Raw genomic sequence first — 17506 nt, forward strand, 5'->3', positions numbered from 1 at the left:
GTACTACAAGTGTGCTTCATACATGCCTGATCTCTGACCTGGCGGATAGACCGCCAGGTCAGGGGTCCATGGTCATCAAGTGCAGAAAAAGTGAAAAACGCTAAGATTACGACCTTGCTCGTTTGAAAAGCTAAGGCTCCGAAGTTAATTAAGCCAGGGCCATGGTTATTGGGTGGAATGTTACACTGAAGAGCTCCATATAGAAATGACTTTTAGTGTCGAAACTCACTTCCGGTCACTGACAAAGCTTGGTCTACTTAGAGCTGGCCATCACCTACCGGCTTGTCTACTGTCAATTTATCCATTTGCCTTCTCACTTATTATATGACTATCTTTTATTACCGAATCCCCCATAATACACATGGTGGTATCATCATCCATTCTGCCATGCAGTGTCTTGAAGTCTGAAATCCACGAGAGATAAATATAAGTTTTAAAAACATCTCTGGGATAAAGCTAAAAGCTTGTGAAACAAGCAGGACCACTCAGAAAGTCCTATATCAGCCTCCGACAGGCGATCTAAGGGTCAAATATTTGACTTTATCCTGTAACTTTCGCGTTCTGCTGATTATTCCCTAAGTCGATGTGCTTCATTATTGCCTGATCCTTAACACTTCTACATAGATTGGTCTAATCTGAATCAAAAGTCTCTGAGTTGACATTGACCTATGACTGTTGTCTAAATTGAATCACTCTATCCTTGCCCTACCTTCAGATCGTCCATCAAGCTTGCCCTCCATATCGTATCAAAACTGTTTAAGTTGGCCTTGCCATGCAACCTGTCTTTTGACATACTGTTCTTAAAAAAAAAAAAAAAAAAAAATTGAAGACCCATAAATCTTTCCCACACATTCAATACAAATCGGACGAAGATTATTTGAGTTACTTTGGTCTTACACACACACACACACACACACACACACACACACACACACACACACACACACACACACACACACACTTCAAGCAAAATAACGCCCGCCCTCGCTCTCACAACCGCTGGTGTAATATGGTGGCAGTCACGTACGAAGCATGTTTACATGTCTGTGTGTGAAATACCCATGATGTAACCTTTTCTCCTAACCTCCCTCTAATTATCTAATCACTTACCCTCATACAGCTTGGTGAATTACACTCCTTTCCTTTCCCTCCAACTCTCTTTTTTTATCTCCTCCTCCTTCTCTTTTCTCTATTTTTTATTGCCTCTTTGCCTCTTTAATCCATTCACACTTCTACGCTGTTCGCTGACCTTTACTGGTGATTCCTTCGGCCCCCCATGTGGCTCTCCCCTGATCTGCCTTCAACCTTTCTTTCTTCTTTTTCTATTCGCCTTTCACCCTTCCTTCCCCTTCTCTTCCTTTATTCATTCTTTTCTCATTAATTTCGTGCATTCTTTTCTTAGTCCCATTCTCTCCCCCTCAATTCTTCACTTTCTTTTTCTCTCTCTTCCTTTGTTCTCTGTTTTTTTTTCTAGCTTTTTTCCCCTTTTTTTTCCTTTTCCTCTCCTGTTCTAAGCTATAGGAAACTCTAATTTTTCCGGTTGTTTTTCCTCTTCTCTCTTCCTTTTCTCTTTCATATCCTTATATCTCCCATTCCTCTTGGACCATCGTTCCCTCTTCCATCTTATCCCTCTTTGCTCACTGCTCCCTTGCTTTTCTCGCACCCTTCGTTCTTCCTTTTTTCAGTCCCCTTCTTTTCATCACGTTCTCTTCCAGACCTATCTTTAACTGTCTTTCACGTTCACCCATTATGCCAGTCCCTATTGCCTTCTTCCTCGTTCATTTCATCTACCTTTCATCCTTCCTCCCTTCCCCTCCCTCTCTTCCTTTCACCTTTCCATCTTCTCACTTTTCATTCTTCATTTCTCTGTTGCCCTAGTACTCCTTTCTTTTACCTAGCTAGCACTCTTCCTCCCCCACTCCTCCCCCCTTCTTTTTTGCTGTCCATTTATTTCACCATTTCTTCTTTCCACCTCCTCCCTTATTTCCTGTGCACTCTCTCTCTCTCTCTCTCTCTCTCTCTCTCTCTCTCTCTCTCCTATCACCTTGCCTTCCTCTCTCCCAGCTCATCCTTTTTCATCTCTCCTTTTTCCTTTCCCCTTCTCTTTCATCCTTCCCCGTCACTTCCTGCGTTTCACCATCCCTCTCCCTCATCCCTTCTTGTTTCTTCTTCCTTCTCGCCCTCTTCCACCCCTTCCCTATTATCACTCCCGTGACTCAGAGACCAGATATTTTGACACATCTCGATGTTCAAAAAGCATTTGACAAAGTTCCGCATAAAAACTACTTCAGAAACTGAAGACCCATGGGTTCAGAGACAGTGTGCTTGGGTGGATCGATAACTGACTTACAGGACCTAAACAGAGCGTCGTAATATATAGTAAAGAATCAGATCAGCAAGATTTTACAAGTGGTGTGCCTCAGAGCTCAGTACTGGGTCACATTGTTTAATATACATCAGTGATGTAGTATTTTGTATATATTTGTTTATGGTACTAAAGTTGGAGAGAGAGAACAGGCACATCTGTGCACGGGCAGGCAATTCAAAATGATCTCGATCAACCATTTAATTGGGCCCAAACCTGGCAGACGGATTTTAACATTAGTAAATGCAAAGTGCTAAACATTATTAAATAGATATAAAAAAGCCAGTTACACTATGAACAATATTCAAATCGAAATTGTCAGCCGTGAAAACTGACTTAGAAATTATAGTAACAAATGATCTTACACCAAGCAAACAGTTTACGGAGGCTGTTAAGAACGCCAGTAAGCTAACTGGATTCATTAGCAGAGTGTTCGAATTCAAATTAGAAAACATCATCCACATCTCGCACAATTCTCTAGTACTGTCACATTTAGTTTACTGTGTCCAATTCTGGTCGTCTTGTTACAATATATATATATATATATATATATATATATATATATATATATATATATATATATATATATATATATATATATATATATATATATATATAAACTTGAGAGAGTACAATGATGGTGAAAAAATGATACAAAGATTGATATGTAAACCATACGGGATGCAGTTAGAAGCCCTGAATCTCTTCATCTTAACAAAATGCAGGTTATGAAGAGATTTAAATCAAGTATTTAAAATATTCAAAGTACGTGATAATACAGATATAGATTAAAAACTTCACAGTTTGTTGCTCGAATTTTGCTAAAGGTAATGGGCATAAAATTATCGACAAACGATATAGGTCACACCTGGCTAACCATTTCTTCTTTAACAGAGCTGTATATCTATGGAACAAACTGCCAACTAATATAATAAACTGTGATACAGTACTAAACTTTAAAGATCCCTTGGATAGGTAGGTCTATCTGTCTTCTAACCAGCATCTAAGTACGAGTATGTTCACTCCTGAATAATACATTTATGTAGTGAATATTGCCTTCTTTTATTTTTTTGATAAATATTGTTGACCTAATGTTACTTTCCTTTTCAGGTAGATAGTGTAGAAGATTTCCTTTCCCTGTTTCCTGTGAAAACTTTAAAACAGCTTTTCTATGCTGAATGGTAGTCCTTCTCACTGTCACCTGCCGGCTTTGGCTGGAGGGTTTGGTGGTTGAGGGGAGGAGCCGTTCTGCTCTTCTATCCTTGTCTTCAGCTGGTAGGATAGTTTTCATAGTTATAGCCTTCCCAAAACCAAACACTCACGAAAGGACCAGTAGGTCTATCACTGTTTGCATTCCTTTGTACTCCTTTGTACCCTTTTCCTCACGAGCAATGCTTAATATTACCCTCGCCTCAGGTTCACGCGTTTTTCCCTTTACTTGCTCTCCTTACTCCGTGTTACTTCTGTTTTCTTTCTCCTTTCCTCCTTCTGTTCCCTCATTCCTTCTCATGTTTTTCTTGTTTCTCTTTTTCCACCTCCATCCTTTTCTTTCCTCTCCTCCAACTCTCCTTTTGTTTCTGTCTCCATTCTTCCTCCTTCCTCCTCCTCTTCCTCTTTCCAGCCACCTCTTTCTATCATTTCCCTTTCTCATTTTACTCCACATCTTCCAATTTTTCTCCTCTTCTCTCCTTTCTCTCTCCTCCATCTTTCTTCTTCTCTCCATTTTTTTTTTTTCCTTAATCGTTTCTATAATTTTTGTCCCATCATTCGTTTTCTTTCTTGTCCTATTCTCCTCCCCTTTCTTTTCACTCCACTTCATTATTCTCCCCTCCCCTCCTCTCATCCCCTTTCTTTATCTTTCCTCCTCCTCCTCCGCCTGCGATGAGGTCACAAAAGACGCAAATGATCAAACTCTATACGTTATCCATGTTGGTACAAATGATCTGAAGCGCAGTAGATCAGAGGAATTGCTAGCAAAGTATCAGAAATGATCAAACGATTCAAAACTAAGTCCACAAATGTGATAATATCTGGTATACTCCCAAGGATCAAGGCAGAAAATAGTTTCTATGATAAGGCCTTCAGCACAAATAACCGGCTCAAATCTCTCTGCTCGCAAGAGGGAGTCGACTTTGTCAATCTGTGGGACCAGTTTTATGAGCAACATACTCTATTCCAGAAAGATGGTCTCCATTTGAACTCAGTAGGAGCGGCACGGCTAGGTAGACTTCTACACGATAATGTTGCCCTCTTCAGATCAAAAAACGCGGCACGTCCAGGAACAGTAACCTTAACGTAAATACCCACAAAGTCAGATCACCAACTGTTCGGAACGGAATTAGAGTCTGCTATGCTAACGCACGTAGTCTACGTAACAAGTTTGAGGATTTAGAATCTCTAATTTACCTAGAAAATTATGACATCATTGGCATCACAGAGTCCTGGATTAACACATCTGACCGTGACTTTCTAGCGGAATACTCACTAACAGGGTACAATATTTTCAGCTGTGAGCGACCACATCGAGCTGGTGGCGGTGTTTTACTATATGTGAAAACTAGTCTCCATCCCCTTGTGCTATCCAAACCCAGTATTACCAACATAGATGCCAGTTATGTTCAGCTAAGTATTAATTCACACAAAATAAATATATGTCTCATCTATCGTCCGCCAGCACAGTCAACTGAGACAGATGAAAAACTTTATGATCAAATTGCGGAAATTTGTTGTCAAGAGGATAGCGTAATTTTTGGAGACTTTAATCTACCGGTAACAAAGTGGGGTGAACCACTGACAGCACACTCAGGACAAGAGCTTTATACGAATCTTCAGGAAAGCGCCCTTTCCCAACACGTAGAATACCCAACGAGAGGAAACAATATCCTAGACATCATCTTGACTACAAATGATAACCTAGTCAACAACGTTGAAATAGGACCTGAGTTTAGTTCCAGTGATCATCGAACTATACAGTTTAATATTACTACTGAAAAAGTAAAAGAAACGGAGAGCAAAGAAAAGGTCCCAGATTATCGTAGAGCTAATTTCAACAGGCTCAGAGCGCTACTTGCAACTGCAGATTGGAATCAAATGTCTGAAACCGATGACATAAACCAAGCATGTGAAATATTCACCGAAAAATTTAATGAAGTGGTAAAGTCATGTGTGCCACTACGTAACAGACGTCCAGCTGGAAATAGTAAACCAAAGTGGTGGTCCAGTGAAATAAAAAGTAACTTAATAGCCAAAAAACAGGCATACCATAAATATAAAGCTACACAAAATAATGATGATAAATTACAATACGATAATCTACGCCGCATATCGAAAAGACTTATTAAACAAAGCAAAAGAGCACTGGAGATCCACATTGCTAATACGTGCAAATCAAATCCTAAAGTATTTTACAGTTACATTAGAAAGAAAAAGGTTACGATTACATCAATAGGTCCTCTAGAAACAAACAATGGCAGACACACTGAAAATGAGGTCGAAATGGCAAACATTCTTAACGATTACTTTGCGTCTGTTTTTACAGTAGAAAACACCACCAGAAACCTACTGTTACCCACAAACCAAGCAAATAGCACAGTCCTTAGTAACTATGCTATCCATAATAACGATATCCTTTCAGCCATAAATAGTACGGACATAAACAAAACCCCTGGCCCCGATAAAATATCACCGAGAATTCTCAAAGAAGCAAAACATGAGTTACTGCTGCCACTCTCTGTCTTATTCAATAAATCATTAAGTACTGGGAAAGTTCCACACGAATGGAAACTAGCAAATGTAACACCAATTTTCAAAAAAGGAAATGAGTCGCACCCAGGAAATTACAGACCAATCAGCTTAACATCAGTAGTGTGCAAGTTAATGGAAAAAATCATAAGAGATAAAATAGTTAATTATCTAGAAGAAAATAATATAATTAAAGACTCGCAACATGGATTCAGACATCGTCGTTCATGCTTAACTAACTTACTGGACTTCTTCCATGATGTTTACAAATCATACGATGACTCAAGAGCAGTAGATATAATTTACCTCGACTTTCAGAAAGCATTTGACACTGTCCCTCACAAGCGTCTCATGAGAAAAATAGAAGCACATGGAATAAAAGGAAAGACGCTAAAATGGTTACAAGACTGGCTGTCAGACCGAAAACAGCGAGTTGTGATAAACGGAAAGGAATCCAAATGGCGTAATGTGATCAGCGGCGTTCCCCAAGGCTCAGTACTTGGACCGATACTTTTTATTATCTATATAAATGACATTGATGAGGGTCTAAATTGTAAAGTATCCAAATTTGCAGATGATACTAAAATAACCAGTAAAGTCACTTCAAAATTACAGTGGCAGCAGTTACAAAATGACCTTAATACTTTAGCAAGCTGGGCAGAAAAATGGCAAATGAAATTCAACACAGAAAAATGTAAAGTACTTCATATTGGAAGTAACAATGTCCATGCAAATTACAAAATGAACAATATTCAGTTATCAAGTACAGACAGTGAAAAGGATCTTGGTGTGATAATATCAAATGACCTAAAACCAAGCAAGCAGTGTACCGATGCGGTAAAAATTGCAAACAAGCTAGTGGGTTTTATTGGAAGAACTTTCGAGTTTAAATCGGAAAAAGTCATACTTGCCTTGTACAACTCGCTAGTGCGCCCCCATCTTGAGTATTGTGTGCAATTCTGGTCTCCGTACTACAGAAAGGACATTGAAAAATTAGAGATTATTCAGCGAAGAATCACAAAAATGGTACCACGACTTAGAAACAAACCATATGAGGAACGCCTTGAAGAACTTAAATTATTTAGCCTAACGAAGCGCAGGTTAAGAGGGGACCTTATTGAAGTTTTCAAAATCATGAAGGGATATGACAACTTAGACATGAATAAATATTTTGATATAGACCGGTCGAGTCAAGCCAGAAGTAATGGCTGCAAAATCATGGGAAAACGATTCCAATCCCACGAAGCAAAATACTTCTTCTTTAACAGAGTTGTAAATATCTGGAACAGATTACCCTCAGATACCGTGAACAGTATCTCAATTGAGACATTCAAAAACAAATTAGACAAGTATTTGCATGAAAATCCTCAGCTGACTCTTTTTCTGTCCGAATAACTTGCTTTTATAGCTACGGCACATGTAAGTTCATGCCCTTAGTCTACAAGACACCCCGTAAAACAATGTACCCGTACATAGTGTTGCGTCACGATATTATACATTTCCAATTTATTCGGTGCAAACAAAGCAATATAAGCACAGATTAGGATCTGCACAGATAACCCTGAGTTAACGGTCACTACTCTTACTTTCGACCTGTGATGGGCTGTGGATCACTGAGGGTCCCTGTTAGTCAAGTGACCACCATCGGGATTTTTTTAATGTACCAGGGGTCACTGCTTCAGGATGAAACTTGTGTACTTGTCCCACATGGGAGAGTTCCTTGTCTCAGTGGAGTGAACGGAGCTGTTGCCTGATTGACTGCTGCCTACCTAAAAAGCGCCAGGGAAGGTTGCCGCACCACCCCTAAACATCCACTCTGTGCATTGCACATCCACACTGTGCACTGTGCAGTCCCCTTTTATCTGAGACACCCGTCCTATATACTTTTCAGTCTCCCAGCGCAAAGAAAGCAATATAAGCACAGATTAGGAGCTGCACAGATAACCCTGAGTTAACGGTCACTACTTTTACTTTCGACCTGTGATGGGCTGTGGATCACTGAGGGTCCCTGTTAGTCAAGTGACCACCATCGGGATTTTTTAATGTACCAGGGGTCACTGCTTCAGGATGAAACTTGTGTACTTGTCCCACATGGGAGAGTTCCTTGTCTCAGTGGAGCAAACGGAGCTAGGGCCTGATTGACTGCTGCCTACCTTAAAAGCGCCAGGCAAGGCTGCTGCACCACCCCTAAACATCCACACTGTGCAGTGCGTAGCTTCCACGTTATGTCCACAGACTTCCCATTAACTCAATGTAACTGGTTTATAATGTCATGCCGTAACTATTATTTTATTTGTTTACTTTCTCTTTCAGGTTACTCTATCGGGTAGCTTATAGATAAAGTATTATAGAATGTGACTTTTCCTTTCCAATGTTTCCTATAAAATTTCCATGTCAGTTTTTTTATGCTGCATGGTGGTTTTTCTCACTTTTTCCTGGAGGGTTTGGTGGTGGGGGGAGCCTTCTTGCTTTCCTATCCTTATCCTTCAACATGTAGAGTTAGATCTTGTAGTCATAGTTTTCTCTAACAAGCAGCCTCGAAAGGACCATAAGGTCTGTTGCTGTTTGCTTTCCTGTGTAATCCTGTGTAATCCTCCTCCTTCTCCACTGCCATTGTTTCATTCATTTGCAGCCATTCTTTCAACACCTTCCCCCTTCCTGCTCCCTCTTCTCCTCTCTCTCTCTCTCTCTCTCTCTCTCTCTCACACACACACACACACACACACACACACACACACACACAGTTATCTGTGTTTTCTTTATAATCCCCCACCTCACTTCCATCGTAATCTTTCTTCTCCTCTTCCTCTTCGCCACTGTTTGTTCTCTCCTCATATTATGTGGTTGAAATCAGTGTTCTGCTTTCTTCCCTTCCTTGTATCTCCCTCCACTCCTTCCTCCTTGCTTCTATATCGTTCATAATCTCTCACCATTGCTGTACATCCCCTCACATCTCTCTTTCTACACAGCAGACATTAGCCAATACATCACCTTTCTTCCTTTCTTCCCCCCTCCTTTTTTAGTATCCTCTTTTCTACTATCGTCTCTTTCGCAGTCTGCCCATCTCTCACGGTTCTCTTTTCCCCTTCATAAATAGTCTTTCTCAATTTACCTTGTAGCCTTTTTACCCCGCATTCTTTACCGTTTTTCTTCCCTCCCTTCTTCCCTATTCCCTTTCCAGTCGCCTTACTCTCCCGTTCTGTCACTTAAATTCCGTCCAACTTGCTTTTCCTTCCGCTCTTCCTATCCGACTTTCGTCTATTTTTTCCTGTCCATTTCTTTACGTTTCCACAACATATCCTTCCATTCTTCTCTCTTGTTTCCTTTCGCTACCTTTTTCCGTCAGTTTTACTCTCTTATATCCTCAATTACACGACATCTTCCTATCTTTTCTTAAACTCAGCATTCTCTCTCTCTCTCTCTCTCTCTCTCTCTCTCTCTCTCTTCCTTTTCCCTCCAGCATTCCCTCTCCCTAAATCTCTCCTCGACTTACCTTCTCTCCTCTCCATTTTCGTTCTCTCTCTGCCTCCAATCCCTCCCCCTTCCTCTCCTACCTGTCCTTTTCCTCTCCCTCTCTCCTTCGTCCTCTCCCTTCCCTTCCCTGTATCTCTCTCAATCCCCTTCTTTGCTCCCTCATGCTCTCTATTCCCACCCCCTTCCCTACTTATTCTCCTTTCAGTTCCCCTTATCTTTCCCCCTGATACCCTTCCCTTGACCTCGTCTTCTAGTCCACTACTTCTCTTACTTCCCAGTATTTCACAGCCTTTACCTCTTATCCTTTCCTTTTAACTCATTCACTTCCCCTCCCAGACTACCTTTTCTGTTATTCCTTCGCAACCTCTCCCTCTCCTCCTTCCCGTCCTCTCCCCTCCCCGTCACACTTCTTACTATCACAACCTGTCCATACTCCTCTCCTTGTCATTCCTTTCTTCTGCGTTCCTCTTCATGCCCTGCTTTTCCTGCTCTACTTCTCCACCCACGTCCTCCTTTCGCGCCTTCTCGCCTGGCCCTGGTACAGCCGCAGTCCGCCTCCTCTCGATGCTGTCTGTACCCCTCCACGCAGGCCAGCCCCGTGCCTTATCTGCTTCCATCCACACACTAGACGGAAAAACGCTTCTGCCACAACGTTATCAAGATCGTCATCGCCTCGGGCATTTGTAGCGGCAGTGCGTGTGGTGGAGATGTGGACTTTTAACGCGGTACTAAATTAGCGGAAACACCCGGTCCAACGCACCTGCTTTGCATACACAATGAAAGTATTTGCTTAATTTATCTTCCTCTGCTGCTGCTGTGTGTGTGTGTGTGTGTGTGTGTGTGTGTGTGTGTGTGTGTGTGTGTGTGTGTGTGTGTGCTGAGTGAGCGACCTAGCAATATAAGTTACAATGACGTACGTACAACACTGCCTGCCTGTCTGACTTGCTGACTCCACTCCGATCCTCTTCACACTTTTAATAATAAGACCGGTTACCTGCACTTTCTGCCGACAGTAGTGTCATCTCTCATTCTCTCTGTCTGTCTGTCTGTCTGTCTCTCTCTCTCTCTCTCTCTCTCTCTCAGACACACACACACACACACACACACAAAGTGAGAGAGAGAGAGAGGGGGGGAGAGAGAATTGCGAGGGGGAAGTCGAGTATGAAAAGACAGGAAACGGAGGGTAGCTTAAAACAGATGCTGACGTATTGGATGGAGGAGTAGACTTGACCAACAATTATACTAAGAGGACATTAGTTCAGCAGATAAGATATAGGCCTATTTGTGCTTCTTGACTACACGAGGGTACAGCATGGCAGATAATCGCTGTGAGTTATTGATTTGTGGTAAGAACTTTGTCTTAATACCCTCGACAGGCGAATTTTATTAAATATCGAATATAAATATAAGTTCGGACACACTAGATTTACAAACAGTAAAATTCAACTTGCCAAATTTGAGAGACACAAGTATGTCAAACAAATGCTATCCTATTCAGTATACTGTACTTAGGAAATTAGAGTATCGTTGACTATACGAGACGCAGGGTCAGCAGGGGTTACACTCACCAGCCAGTGTTATGGCCAGCTCCTTCTTGCAGCCCAAAAATGCTTTAGTATATGGAAGAAGAGGCTGGGTGATTCTACACCCTTCTTTATTCGCCGTTTTTGTATAATGAGCCATATTTACACGATAATTATCCTCCAAGATTTGCCTTGTAGGAAGGACAGAGAAAAGAGAATCCTGAAAGTTTCCTTATCCCTTCCACCTGCAAAGCTAATCCATAGTACAAGAGGGAATTGATCATAAGATTGTTTATAAACCCTCCAGGGCGGAGAAGCTGGTCCATATTTACAAACTTCTTTGAGCTTGGACCATGTGTAAGACTGCTTGTTTATACTTCTGCGTCATTCATACAGCTACCACACACTTCACAACCATGCTATAGTGAATATGAAATGAGAGAAAAAGAAGATAAACAAAAACATTATTTCTGATAACAGTAAACTGCTACTGATTCTTGTCTGTCTTGAAATTTGGTGATAATTCTTGATTAATTACAAGCCTTGGTAATTACAAGCCTTGTGGGAAGACAGGAAGAGGGCTTGAAAGAGTAGGTAAGATGAGAAGGGATGTTGTCAGGGGCAGAAAGAAGACGAAGTGAGAATAGGTGTTGGATGTATTTGATATGGAGGAGATAGGATTATGGTAATGGAGGGAGAAAAGGGAGTGAGGAAGGGAAGGAAGAACTAGAAGGAATGAGAAATAACGATAAGGATGGGATTGGTGAGAGCTGGTAGGAGAAACGAGAAAAGAGTGTGTGAAAGGGTGTTATAAAGGGAAAGTAGACAAAGAACATCCTTTTTATTGCATCTCCAAACCGTATAACATATAAATGAAAACAATTCTCTCGGGAGGGGGGAGGGATCCCTAAGGTTCCTCGTGTGGCTAAATCAAAGTCAGGATGGAGGTTTGTTACTGTGAAAGTATTTGTTTTCCTAGACAAAAAACAATGATTATGTATACATGCATTATCCCCCAGGAAGCAGGTCCCTGTGGAGATTAGAGGGAGTTCAGTCCTGGCTGAAACCTGGTCCAGGCGAAGATCACATTTGTACAAGATTTTACTTTCCTAGGTAGGAAAAAAAAAATGTGACCGTGAATAGCAGCGTTGCCCAGGACCCATTGAAGAAGATCCCTCCCCCCGTGAGGGAGCCAACTGGAGGTCCCACTCTGCTTTAAGTCTGATACAGGTGAAGGTTTGGCATTATGATTTTTTTGTTCCATGGTAAAAATAACTAGTTACTTATTTACTTGTTATGTAACCACAATAAGGAAGCTTCGCCAAAACTATTTAATTATGGTACTGATTTTCTTTGTAAGCATAGGTACATTCTTCTTTTGTAGTAACTAGCTAACTGTATGCTCAACAGTAACCACATTCCTTTCAGATAATGCGAGTGACCACATCTATATGTCTCTAAAGTAACAGCTTTACAGCTTTTGTTTTTTTTCTGTTACATATAAAACACTGAGCAGATTTGAGTTCGATGCTTTTCAGCCAAAACTCTCAGCAAACTTTTCTATCACAGGATTTTCAACCAAACAGATATATCTCAATTTGTTTCTGAGATATTTCAATTTCAAATATGCATTTTTTGCACCAGAAATAAGTATATGACCTTCAGAATAGGTCAAAGTCATTTATATTTGGCACCAGTACTTGGGTTACCCTAAGGTACCTTCTTGTATAATATCATCAAGATCTAAGAGAAAACGTGCAAAGAAAAATAAAAATACTTACCAAAATAATAAACGTCGCCATATACTCGGATATGGCGAAGCATAACTATGACGTCCTTTCCGAGGATGCCTTCACGTGGGAGACTGGGAAGTCTCACCCTGTGTAAAAGCTGGTTCGGATGGAGATCTGCCACCGTGAAAATTTTCGTATTCCTGAGTTAATGGTAGCCTGTACGGCCATGCATAATGGCGCTGTCTGGGAACTCCAGGAACCATTCACCACGAGGGTGGTCCTCAGGGGTCACATGCTCCCAAAAACCTGGTGCGGGGTGACATCTACCACTGTGCTAAATTTCGTGTTCCTGGGTAAATAAATAAATAAATAAAACTATGACCATTCATACTGACTTTGGTTCCCCGCATCGTGGGGATGGTCCTCGGTGATTCTACCATGTCTAAAACCTGGAAAGGGCGGATGACTACCTTTTTTGCTGAATTTCGTTTTTCTAACGAGGGATCTAATCCTCAGATACGTGCAGGGATCCAGTGAGTATGAGAAAGCCGTGCTTAACAGAGCATGTATGGAGGTGTAACGGATGGGAGTAGCGTTATTGGAGGTAGGAAGAAAGGGAAAAGAGGGTGAGGAAAAGTTTTGAAGCTGGCAGGTGTGAGTAAGTAGGTGCTGTGTTGAAGGAATCAGAAGGAGAGAAAAGAGAGGGAAGGTTGAAAAAGGGTGAGGAGAGGGTGTCGAAGGGAAGCGGTAGAAGAGTTCATGGAGGAAGGGTGAAGGAAGGAAGAGACGGAGGAATGAGGGTATGTTGTTAATGAGTGAGGTTAGAAAACAGAGAAGGAATGGAATAGAAGAGGGTATGAAGTTGAGTCGATGGATGGAAAGAGGGCTGTGTGAGAAAGGAAGAGGGACCAGGTGCCATACTTACGAAATTTTGCCATTTCCAAGTTGTGTGTAAGATAGTTATAAGTCTGGCTATGTTGATATAACTAGAGTGAGTATTAAGTGAAATATAAGTAAAACTAAACGATTTCTAACATCTGCACACCGTCATGGAGAATTGTTCTCCCTACAAAATGGTAAAGATCCTTGACATATCCAGACTGTGCTGCTGTAAAGAGGATGGATTATAGGTAGCGTAAGGGATAGCGTGGGGGATAACAGAAGCTGCGAAGGGATTTGATAGCAAGTTGTGAGAGGTTAGAAAGTTTGAAGTAAGATAAAGTAGGGAAGGTATTTCGATCGCTGTGGAATGGAGATAAAGATTGCGAGTGGGGAGTTGATACAAGAGATTAGGAGAAAAACTGAGAAAAAAGTGAAGATTGGTTAAAAGAGGCTGCGAGAGGGGTGAAGTGTAAGGCTAGCCTGGAGAGAGTTTACCGCGTGTTAGGAAGACTGAGATTAAATGAGGGAGGACTGCCGGCTGGGAGAAAAGAGTGGAGTTAGAGAGGAAGGAAAAGGAAGTGGAAGGAGATAGCTGGGAGGTAAGAGGAGGGACGAAAAGGATATTAGGGTAGGGGGGGATGGTTGGAAGAGAAGAGAGGGTTAGAGGCATAGCTGGAAGAGAATTGCGGTTGAGGAGGTGGCTAGTTGGAAGGTAAGAGGAGGGTTAAAGTTTTAGGGTGAGCAGGGGGTTTTGGAGGGGGAAAAGACTGAGGAATAGAAAGGTAGATTGGAGGGTTTGTTAGAAGGGAGGAGACTGGGATCTTTGGAGGGGCAGCTAGTAGGAAAGAGGAATACAGATGGCGAAATGGGAGAGGAGAGGTTTTAAAATGTTGTTGGATGGCAAGAATGGAAAATGGAGGGAAGGTTAGGAAGAGAGGAGAGCATGGGGAGAGATCGCGTGTTGCGTCTGTCTCACAGCCTCCTAGTGGTGAGTGATATGAGTGAACAGGTGGATAAAAAAAGTGGAATAATGATAAGGAGAAAGCGGAAGCAACAAAGCAGGATGTGGGGAGGAGTAAGGTAGGTGGGAGAGGGAAAGTAGAGTGGGTGGTGAGGAAGAAAGTGGGTGAAGGAGGGTAGAGGAGGTGGGTGAGAAAGGACTGGATAGGTGGGTGAAGGAGGGTAGAGGACAGGGGAGAGGGAGGAAAAAATAGGTGAAAGGAGGAGGGTGTTGTAGGTGAGTGAGGGAGGGTGTAATAGGTGGGTGAGGGAGGGTGTAGTAGATGGGTGAGGGAAGGTATAATAAGTGGGTGAGGAACGGTGTAATAGGTGGGTGAGGGAGGGTGTAGTAGGTGGGTGAGGGAGGGTGTAGTAGGTGGGTGGGAAAAGGTGTAATAGGTGAGTGATTAGGTGGGTGAGGGAAAGTACAGTTGGTGGGTGAGGGAGGGTATAGTAGGTGGGTGAAAGAAGTAGTTTACGTGAGATGAAATGTGGAGCCTGGAGGAAGATGAGAAGGAGGATAATGGAGATGGAAGAAAAGAGATTATATGAATAAGAAAGAGAAGGATGAATAGAAGAATGAAAGAAGTGGAAGGAAAGAATGAAATAGGCTGGGGAGAAAAAAAAAGCAAGAAGACGCACCCTAAGAGTGCAACATCCACTACTGCGGTTCCTGTTGGTCTAAGGGCCGAATATATGAATGCCTTGTGATCTTGGCCTTCGGAATTTACTCTGAAATTCTCCTTAATTCATTTTTGCTCATTCTTTTCACCAACTTTGGTTCAAATCTGATTAAATATGTTTGAACTGACTTAGCACACTGAACACTAATGTATGACCTTTTCCTGTGACTTTGAACCTTGAATGATTGTTCTCAAAATCTGATCTTTTTATCCTTGCTTTATCTGAAACACTTTCAAAAAGTTTAGTATACAGCAGATACAAACTGCTTAAGTGGACCTTGTCATGTGACCTTAACCTTTGACCTATCTTAAAAACATTAGGTCAATCACTGAATGATCCCCAACTCATCCACCAAGCTGGATCCATATCAGATCAAAACTGTTTCGACTATTTTATTCAAACAACTGTCCTGTAAAATAAACCTTTGACCTTTCTCTGTGACGCTGACCTTTGATTGTTATCAAAATTGCATCCTTTTATTCTTTGTTTTCCTTAACAGTTCTAGGTGTTTTTTCTAAATCAGGTAAAAAAAATTTAAACTGCTCTTCCGTTGCACCCTTGACGTTAGACCAACTGATCTCACAACAATAGGTTAACTTCATCACTGACCTTCAGTCCTTCCACAAGTATGGCGATGGTCGGATCAAAATTGTCTGTGTTATTTTATTAACTAACAAACACTTGGGTGGAATTTGACCTTGCTTGTAACACTGGCCTTCGGCTGATTATTATCAGATTTGAATAACTTTTTTTTTCCTTGTCTTATCGTCAGGCTTTCCCCAACTTTGATCTAGCTTTAACTTAGCCCTGTGATCTTGACATTTGACTTTGTGTTCTCAAAGACGATATGTTTACTCCTTGGCTACCCTCAAGCATTCCACAAAGTTTGGTAAAATTAGATAAAAACTGTTCACACACACACACACACACACACACACACACAACAGCGCGCGAGCTGAGCAAACCATAACGCCTGCTCTCGCCTCACGAGTTGGGGGTGTAAAAAGTGTAAAATAAGACATGATATATGTGGATGGATGAGAGAAAACGGAAAAAAAAACATAAAAACAACAGAGTTTCTGGAGTAATATATGAAACTTCTATTTTAAACCAGGCAGGCAATTCCGATTCTCTAATAATTAATATCTCCGTGAGTCAAATTCGTACATACACAAACTGAACAATGCACCGTGTACTGTGTCGCTCTAAAACGAAATAACGGAAGTACCATTGCTCATTTTACGTATCTAGTGAAAGAGATGGCTATGTTGCATTATATTATTTAATAGATGGAAGCAGACACTGATGGTGATTTTATATATATATATATATATATATATATATATATATATATATATATATATATATATATATATATATATATATATATCTATATATATTGTTACGGAACAGAGAAAGATGATGTACACTTAAAGTGAGAATACTAAAAATCACTACTGTCCCGTAAAGTTCCAGGTTCAAAACAAAAGAGTTAGGTAAAATTACAAGTTAAAGTTTAATGCTCAAACTAACAACAAAACATTCAGGACTCATAAGGATAATGTAATGGCAAAAAACAGGTTAAATATATGGTTAACTGCAATAGCCACTATTAACACGAAATTAGCAAGAGTAAATTTACCTAAGTCAGCCCTGATAAAATGAAAATACACTGGGTAATGCTCAGTTAATGCAAGATAAATTATTACAGATACAAAATAATATTAAAACTGGCTGACAAAATGAATCCTACATAAATTACAAAAAAAAACCTCACTAGGCCTACAAATCAACACCCTATGCTATACAGTACAAGGAAAAAATGCAATAACAGTTATACTCAAATTACACACAGCTGCTAGATGTTTGGAGATTTCTTGAGCACTCACAATAATAATAACTGTACAGGGGAGGACAGAGATGTGAACAAAATGAGGAGCAGATCTAAGTGGCAATAATGCAGAGACTGAGCTCATTATATAGGGGCCAGCAGAGCTTGATACAACTTGTAAGAAGGACGCGCAAATGAAGCCACGGGGACAAAGAGTTGACAATCCCGCTCTGAACAACAGAAATGACGACTTTACTATAACGGTAGAAGGGGG

At 41.0% G+C, this 17506-nt stretch overlaps 1 protein-coding gene across 1 annotated transcript in view; it reads right to left on the bottom strand.

The window, feature by feature from the left end:
- Positions 1 to 17506, bottom strand: part of LOC145414614 (kin of IRRE-like protein 1) — a 1118604-nt gene that overhangs the window by 1033841 nt on the left and 67257 nt on the right. The window lies entirely within an intron of this gene.

This window comes from Coenobita brevimanus, chromosome 100, assembly GCF_032717465.1.
Source record: "Coenobita brevimanus isolate Jiangsu-jjx chromosome 100, ASM3271746v2, whole genome shotgun sequence".
NCBI lineage: Eukaryota > Metazoa > Arthropoda > Malacostraca > Decapoda > Coenobitidae > Coenobita > Coenobita brevimanus.